Here is a 6,366-nt window from a genome sequence, read left to right on the forward strand (position 1 = left end):
GGTAGATGATGTCAGTTGCTCTTCACTTACCCACCAACGCTGTAACCCTGTTGTAGAAGGCCACCACATTTTTCAGGCATGATTTTCCCTTGGTGAAGCCATGTTGGTTGTCACCAATCACCTGCTTGTTTTGCATGTGCCTTAGCATAGATTCCAGGAGAATTTGCTCCATGATCTTGCTGGGCACAGAGGTGAGACTGACTGGTCTGTAGTTCCCCGGGAATTCCTTGTTCCCCTTTTTAAAAATGGGGGCTATGTTTCTGCTTTTCCTGTCAGTGGGAACTTCACTGGTCTGCCACGTCTCAAATATGATAGTGGCTTAGCAACTTCATCTGCTGGTTCCTTCAGGACCCGCAGATGCATCTCATCTGGTCCCATGGACTTGTGCACCTTCAGTTTGATGACCTTCTGATCCCATGGGAGACCCACACTGAAGGACTGTATCCTGTGGAAAGGACTCATGCTGGAGCAGTTTAGTGAAGAACTGCAGTCTGTGGGAAGGACTCACATTGGAGAAGTTTGTGGAGGACTGTCTCCCATGGGAGTGACTCCACATTGGAGCAGAGGAAGAGTGTGAGAAGTCCTCCCCCTGAGGAGGAAGGAGCAGCAGAGACCAATGTGTGATGGACTGACCACAAACCCATTCCCTTACACCTGTGCCACTGGGGTAGAGGAGGTAAAGAAAATAGGGAGTAAAGTTAAGGCTGGGAAAAAGGAGGAGGTGGGGGGGAAGATATTTTAAGATTTAGTTTTTATTTCTCATTACCCTACTCTGATTTGATTGGTAATAAATTAATTTTTCTGCAAGTCAAGTCTGTTTTGCTCATAACGGTAATTGCTGAGTGATCTTGTTGTCCATATCTTAATTCACAAGCCTTTTGTTATAATTCACATTTGTTAATGCAAAAATATATATTTATCTTGAAACACACATTATTTTTCATGAGAAAACCATGCCTCAAAATGTCCATTTGAAAGGCTTCTATGGTGACTTACACAATTAACTTTACTGTATTTTCATTCCCGTCTTTGATCTGAAATTTCAGTCTGAGTCCTCAGATAGAAGTCCTGCAGTTGTTATACAACAAGGAGAAGCAAATATATGATATACTGTGAAAATGCAAGCTGATAGGGAATAGCCTGTAGAGGAAGGAGTCTTGGGCCTCAAGATACTTGAAATGTAACACCTGCAATCTACTTTCCTCCACCTCCTTTCTCACAAAACTTCAGAGCAGAGTCATGGAAGACTCTATTTACTCTACATACACTCTGTGGGAAAAAGGAGTAAAGAGGACTCGTAACCTGCATTTTCCTTTGAAATCTAATTACTGGATTACATGAGAGGTAAGTGAATTGTAAAACTATGTAGGAGATGTGATTTTTATGAGATCTTTTTGAAAGAGCTTTCCTCCTGAGAGGGTAATGAGAGAGTTCTGTAGGAGAAGGGTAGAGAAAATACAAGGAATTGGTGAAGACTGAAGGACTTTGGAAACTCCATGGATGAATGAGAGTAGCAAAGAAAGAGGTGTAGGGGGAAGGAAGAGCCTTGAGATGGAAAACTTATTGAGAAGCAAGAGGGTGAGAGAAATTTGCCAAAGATAACAAGGATGTCAGGCTAATTAAAAGAAAATTAATTAGGGAATGGTTGAATGGAAGAGATCCCATAGCAGCTTTGTTTTTGAAAGACATTTGTTTCCTTTGGGACAACTTTTTCACTATGGTGGGTGAAGGAGAAGGCAGGAGAAAGGAGAAGAATTGGCTTTGTGTCAGCTAAGGATTTGTGGAATTGAACAACTGTGGGTTTGAATCTCTGGCTTTTTTCAGGAGAGAGTATAAAGGGCATAGACGTCAGAAGTTCATTAAAAAAATCCAGAAAAGCAGGAATTCCTTTGTATTCTGTGTTCTCTGTGCGTTTATTACTGGCTTCCTTGGTTGTACTCTGCTTTGCATGAAGTTTCTTTAGTAGTGCGAGTGACTCATGAATGATTTCTTCTTCTGCCAACTTCATTTTTTCTTGGTCTCCCTGTGGAATCTTAGCAGGGAATTTTAACTGTGAACACTAGAAGTGATACGGCTCTGCAGGTCATTAAGTTTGGGTCTCCTTGGCCACTCTTTTGAAACTTCCACTTAAAAACCCCACGAATAACATTGAATACGAGTCTCTTCCTCACATCCTATCCTTCTAGCTTCATCAGTTATTTACTCCTCTTAGAAGATGACTGGTTCATCTTCAAGGCAATTATCTGCCATTTTGTAAGACATGCGTCTTGTCACACTACCCATGCAGCATAAAATCATGCATGCATGCATGCTGCCACCTTTTAAGAATAGGTTTATCATTTGAGCAGTCATTTCAATCCCTCCCAAAAAGCACTGCTTATTTGTGTGGGAGGAATTTACTAGTACTGCTTCTTTCCTAAAAAATAGTGTCTTAGCTCTGCCTGTGCAGCTTTAGCACTACAAGGATGTCCCCTTCTGCTTTTGACATCCAGGATCCCCAGCTGCATGTGACAAGCTCTGAAAGCCAGAAGGAAAGCATCAGACTAAAGAACCAGAAGTGAAAGAATATGCAACTGATAACTCAAGACTTGGTTGAAATGGTGTGCCCAAACCACAACAAAGAACTTCTGAAAAAAATAGCATTTGAAAAGAGGGGGGTTTTTTTGGGTGCACACTTAGAAATGCAAATTTGTCCTACTCTGATTTGCACAAATTTGGACAAAATTATTTTAAAGAACAGTTTTTCCAAAATGAGTACTTACTTGCATTTTTTTGTTGGTGGCGGGTTTTTTTTTCCTGTTCAGATTAACATTAAATGTAAGAAACTGTTTTCATAAAATGATGATGGGTGCTCATGACATCTATCACAGTAGTTTCAGACTGCTCAGGCATAGCTAGGATTAAGCCTTTGAAATGTGAGGAAATATTTCAGGTCAAAGGAAATTCTTACAGTTGTGTTATAAGCCATTAACAAGAATAATACAGCATATTGTTAACCCAGACAATTTTAGGAGAGCAGGATAACACTGTCTCTTTTTTTCAGTATGGCCTTTCAAACTTATTTTTCACTCTTCTTTCCCTCTTCTGTTTTTTCAGAACTTCACCTGAGCAGAACTTAAATTAAAGTGACAGGTAACATGCATCTTTCCAAAGTATCTTGCTATTGTGTAACCTTTGATAAACACAGGTCCTTGTTTTAGCTTTTATGAAGTCACATGACTTTTGATTCCTCTCTCGGACTGAAGGTGCAATGATTAAAAGGTTAAAATTCAAAGTGGAAGCAATAAACCTCTCCATAAAGCTTCTTTAAACTTACAGATGGAACTATCCTGAGGTCTTTAGGAGTGCTTAATACAAAAAATTCTACTGAGGCATTGAGCCATAAAAATTTGGTATATTAAGATAATTCCTTTGTAGACACTAAATCTAATTAATTGATTTATAGTTCTAGAGTGGATTATTACTGGAAATCTACAGGAACTCTGAGAGTGGATAAAACTTGACAAATAACAGCATTTTCAAGACATTTTTGTACAATGAATTTATTTTTTTCACAACAAAGTGTCATAAAGAGCATCCTTTAGTATGTTAAATTATATTTGTGTAATAATAATTAAAAAAATCACATTACTATGTTCCTTTAAGTTACGTTACCAGGTAAGTGGTAATTATCCCCTTTGACATTGTCTGAACAGCCTGAGCCGTTTACAGCAGAAATAGAAAAGCTGCCTGAATAGATATTCTTTGTTTAAACCACTTCCTTGGAGCCTGAGAACGCAGTTAAAAAGACAAAAGGAGTCCTTTTTTGGTGGGCGTGATTATATGTCATATTTCCCTTTTCAGTAAACTCAGAAGTTTGTGTATGCCATGAAAGATCATTTTACAAACACCACAATAAAGAATTATCAGAGATTGATACATAAAATGTGTTAGTTATGTTTCATACAACCTGTGAATACATTATAGTTACCTGGAGCAGAGTCACAATCAGTAATCTTAAAACAATTTCGTAGATGCACAGTCTCACTGGGAAATATGCTGTAAGATTATAAGGAAAAATATGTTGGCTTCAAGGAACTCAGATGCACCAGATGATACCAATGAAGAAAATCTGGGTAAAGTCAGCAAACTTGCCTATTCTGTATGAATTGCTGAGTAACTATAATCACAAACTACTGGCACCCTATCCCAGTGGCATTCATCAGGTAGATAAGCACAGCCATCTTGTTAATGTCTGCACATTTCTCGTAGTGATTGGCAAAGTTCTCAATGTGTGCCTGGTTTGAAGCAGAGTTTGTGTTAGTTATCATGCACAAAAATATGTACTGGGTAAGGATTTACTCGCCACACAAATGCACAGAAACATAATCTCTTAACCAGCCTATGTCTGGAGTGCTACTTGAAAGCCTAGCAAGGATTTATGCACATCTTTAGGAAAAAATGTTTTTAGAAACCATCCTGCATTCTGCTGTCACAATAACTGTTAGCTAAAATCTTGAGCTCAGCATGCTAAGAAGTAACTAAACATGCTTAATTAAATTGATGGAATTTAACAGGGAAAGCAAAAGAGCATGAAACCCATAATTTAGTAAAAAGTTATCTAAATGAGTAACTTTCATCATCATATTCAAGCTCATCTTCCTCGTCATCCTCCAGAAGTCCATATTTAAATTTGCGATACACTGTGCCATCCTGGCCCATATATACGATGTCATCTTCTTCGTCATCATCTTCATTGTCTCGATCTCTATACTCAATCCATTGATCTTCCTGGTAACTGGGACTCTTGTGGTAGTTGCTCACGTAGGAAGGAAAGGTTTTGGAGTGATTTGTCAGCTTCTCATACCTGCCTTTATTGACAGCTTGGGTTTTGGCTCGTGATTTTCTCCAGATGAACACAATGGCTCCAATGACAAGGAGAAGCAAAATGCAGGTAATAACAAAGAAAGCAGTTTTGCTTTTGCTCTTGGGTGGTAGAGTGGTCCGTAATACACAGTCATCTACAAAAGCAGTTAAAAAAAAAATATATTAAATGAGCTTGTGTACATGTGTATGGCAGGGGGGTATTTGTCTTAAAAGGCCCAGTACAACGTTTAGGCCTGCTTACGTTTTTAAACTCATTTGACTGAATACTTTACTCTTCCAGTACCACAACCGTGTTCTTGTAGCTGTGATGGTATGAGGATGTAGACAAGGTTACTGGGATAGCTATGCTTCTTTATTAGATTAGAAATAATCAAAAAGAAGCAGAAAAGCTAACAGGCACACAAAGGCATTTTGAAATTATGAGCTTAAAATGCAGTGGTTCAGATGTCTATCCCTTGGAGCAAGCCCTTTGCAGTCACCTGGTTTATGGAATGCCTGGCCATTTAACACAATAGCTGTGAGTGAAAGAAGGTGCCATTTCCCGCATCAATTCCAATCGCTACTACTTGTGTGAAGCCCGTCCTATCCTGCTGATGGAGCAGTAGAAACATACTGTGTGCCTGCGGCTCAGCAGCACATTTTTGCTCCATTCCTCTTTTGATTTTTTTAAATGTCAGCCTTGTCAGTCATAAAGTCCTTCAGCATGGCTACTGCTCTTCAACGTGGTCCTACCTTGTGTTTCACTGCAGTCACAGCACTCCAGGGTGCCGGCCAGGCCAGAGTCACTGCAGCAGGGCAGGCAGCGGCTTTTTTCCAGGTAGAGCTGCATGCCAGCTGGACAGATTGTGCAGTTGAGGGGCCCAGGTCCCTTGCACTCGGTGCACGAGCTGTCACATCGCTCACACTTGGGCTCGTCCTCCTTCAGACACAGAACACAAGCAATGCGCCTTTCATTTTGGATTCTTTGGACCTGACCTGGCAGTTCTGTACTGTCATTCGCCGTCTGGGTGGCCACCCCTGGGCACCACAGGTGTCAATGGCAAAATACCGTAGGGAGTAGGAAAACTAAAATTTGGTTCATTTTTCTTGGGTTCTCAGTGGTCTGTTTGTAGGGAGAGGGAGGAAAGTTTTGTAGGAGCTTAGTTAGAGGTCTCACCTAGCTAGACAGCAAGCTAAAATTCATTCAGACTGTAAGCTCTTTAGCCAGAAAGTGTTTTTTTTGGTTTTTTTTTGTTTTGCTAGTCTCATGCTAGCAGATCTATGGTTCTTTGGCAGTAATGATGGTAAAGTGGCCTCCAAGAAGAGTACTCAAGAGTATCATTAACAGTACCTGACATGGGTGAAGTAACATGAAATATTCTGGGAAAAAAAAGGCAGCAGAGAGAATGAATTTTCATTCTGACTTGGGAAGGAGGAGAAATATGGAATAAAGCTGGGCAGAAATTTTCTAGCAAACCAGATTTTTATTAGATCATGTTGGTTCTGTTTTACAGAAAGAGC

Source organism: Pterocles gutturalis, unplaced genomic scaffold, assembly GCF_000699245.1.
Source record: "Pterocles gutturalis isolate BGI_N339 unplaced genomic scaffold, ASM69924v1 scaffold2141, whole genome shotgun sequence".
NCBI lineage: Eukaryota > Metazoa > Chordata > Aves > Pterocliformes > Pteroclidae > Pterocles > Pterocles gutturalis.